Source organism: Pinus tabuliformis, chromosome 9 (assembly GCF_031772625.1).
Source record: "Pinus tabuliformis cultivar Carrire ecotype Pingquan chromosome 9, CPIR1, whole genome shotgun sequence".
NCBI lineage: Eukaryota > Viridiplantae > Streptophyta > Pinopsida > Pinales > Pinaceae > Pinus > Pinus tabuliformis.
The window spans coordinates 581,313,507-581,316,503 of NC_142307.1; positions in this window are offsets into that span (position 1 = coordinate 581,313,507).

Below are 2,997 nucleotides of genomic sequence, written 5' to 3' on the forward strand. Positions count from 1 at the left end.
CATCCTGCTTGCTTATTCATTGCATTCAATTCTCTACATGTTGATGTCCAAGTCATGCTTGCAACCATGTTCTCGTTATGCTCGAGGTCTTCGCTTCATATGTGTTTGTTGTGTTCGCCATGAAAGCATCTATTGCATTCACACACGAAGTCACATTCATTGTTGCGCAAGCATCATCTCGATCAATGAACAATCAATCATGAGTGTCACGATTGTCGCTTGCACTGTCAGTCAGTCATGTTGAACATGTGTGTCTGGATGGTTCGGTCGTTTCGTCGTCAAGTCATGCGAGTGTGTGTTCATATGACCACCTATGCGCCTTTCAACTGTTCACACACTTAGTCATTTTTGTTTAAGTTTTGACGAACAAACTCCTCACTGACAGTCGAACCATCACCCCACCTTCGACTCGATCGACTGTCAACCAGAACAACGCAGAAGCACCAAGCTAGTCCTTCCAAGCTGCGCTGCCCACAAGCAATCTCAATCAACTCTCATGTTGGCCTCCCAGAAAGTCGGACCTGATAGTCACCCCGGGACTGACTCCCCTCAAAATTTGTGTAGAGGCCATTGACCTCACCCGTTCAACTGACTAAGGAAATTGCGTAGACAGGTCGGACAGACACCAAGTGCATGTCCATGTCTCCTTCAGAAAATTGCGCAATTTTCCCAATCAGTCATCCGGACAATCGACCGATTGTTCATCTTAGAAATTGTGCAGTTCTCATGAGCAAGCCTTCCGCTACCCATCAATCAGCTCAACTTAGAAATTGTGCAAAGATGATCAGTAGGCCGACCTCCCGGCCTCAGTGCAGTTTTCCCAGCCAGCAGCTCCTAGCAACAGACTACCTGTTCCCTCTAAGAATTGCACAGTTTCTGCTACCAGTGACTGAGCAACCAACAGCCAGTTCCCTCTCAGAATTGCGCATTTTTTTCTGCTAGTGACCCCAGCAGCCAACTGGCAGTTCCCTCTGGGAATTGCGTAGTTTTGGCTTCCAGTGACCCAGCAGCCAACTAGCAGTTCTGGCTGCCAATCTCCTGGGAAGTTCCCCTAAAAAACTGGGCAATCCCTGCCTGTTGACCCTTCATGTAGCCCGAATTGTTCCTCTGGAAAATTGTGCAAATCTGGCTATCCAGACTGTGCTGACTGTTCGTTCCAGAAAATGCGCAGAGAATGCCTGCCTTGCCCTCCTACAGCCCAGACTGTCCCTCCCAAAATTTGCGCAATTTTTCCTCCTAGCCAAGCCAAACTTTGCATAAAGTCACTATCGACTCAGATTGTCTGTCTCCATCTCTAAGTGACTCTTGCGTAGTTTTCATCAGTAGTTACTCGAAGCCATCATCTCGCATCATAGCCCTGCTGCCTCTCCCAGTCACCTGCATGCAAATCATCATGTGTCATCGTAGATTAGGAGGTTTTGGATGTGATGTCGTCTCGTCATGAGTGACTGCAAGTACAGGTACACCAACAAACATGTCGGGATGACGAATGGGATGAACGAAGGGAGCACATGCAGATGGACAGGTTCACCAATGAATGAATGAACAAAGCATGCAAAGCGGACGAACGCGATGAACATGCACCTTCGCGAAGAAGTGTGCATGTCAAGCCTTCCAGCCTGAAAGCAAGGAACAACATGCTAAAGCTTCATCAAGTGAACCAAATACCATCGAAGACTCCGTGCACTTCGCCATGCGGAGGTGAAGATATGATACAACAGAAGGCATCCATCACTCAGCAGCACTGTAGCTCGACATCCACTCCAACAGCAACACGAATGTACCGACATTGTCATGTCAAGTCATGTCGAGTCAAGTCATGAGTCATGTTGCCCACATATCCACTATGGGCTTGTTGTCAATCAATGTGATGTAACATGGACGTCCAAGAGACCCACTTGTTGAACATAGAGTCATGGAAGTCGAATGATCATGAGGGTAGTCAAACAGCCACAAGGGTCAGTTTCACCCTTGGCAATAAATACCCCCTTCATCTGTACGTGAATGGACTTTTCATCTCAGCTCCTCCCACATAGCAGTCTGTAATCTTTTCTTTGAGGAGTAAGTAGTGGCTCCAACGCCCCGCTAACGAGGTTAGTGATGTATGGTGTAACAATGTGTCTTTGAACTTTCGCTTAATTCAAAAGCCTGTCAACAGGCCAACACGTTTTCACACATGTATTGTATTTGTTGTAAGACTGATCTTTAACACTTGTAATGCATGTTGCTTTAACTTGTGTTCTACATTTGAATTGATTCATTTGTTGTAATGCATAATCTATTAATGGAAATGCATTGTATATGCTGTTAATGTTGTCCTGTCCATGTCAACTACTCTGTCAGACATCATACAGACCTTTCACATAAACCTTGTTATAACAACTGTTGCACTCGTTCGGACTTATCTGTGGGTGTTGTACGTGTTATCTTACTTTGTATGTTGTGACTGCTACATTCGAGTGGACTGCTCCGTCAAAAGCTGTGTATGTCCTTTGTGTTGTGTGTTCCTAGCCGAGTTGGGACTGATCCCTTTAAACCTAGAACTCACCTTCACCTTCTTCCCCTCACAGTGAAAGAACCATTAACGCAAGTACACTTACACTCATGAGGCACACGAACCTCACTTCTCGAAGACAAAGCGAACCACTCTCCTGTGCTGACAAACAAGAGTTGAGGAAAATCCTTAAGATAATGGCAACCAGACCATCATACCAGATGGGACTCCCAAACCAAACAATGTGAGGTCTAGTTGGGACTTCATACCAAGGTGATCCCCTGAATGTTGGCGGGTCAAACACCGTCAACATAACCCAAGGGAGATGTTTAAGCATAAATGTTTGTTAACATTTAACATTTATATGTTGTTCAATTAAAAAAAAAAAAAAAATATTAGAAGTAATATAGAGCCTAGTGTGGGGGAGATGTTGTAGTGTCCATAAATGAATGTAAACATTTAAATGTTGGCTCAATTAATAATAAAAAGTTAAAAGTAATAAA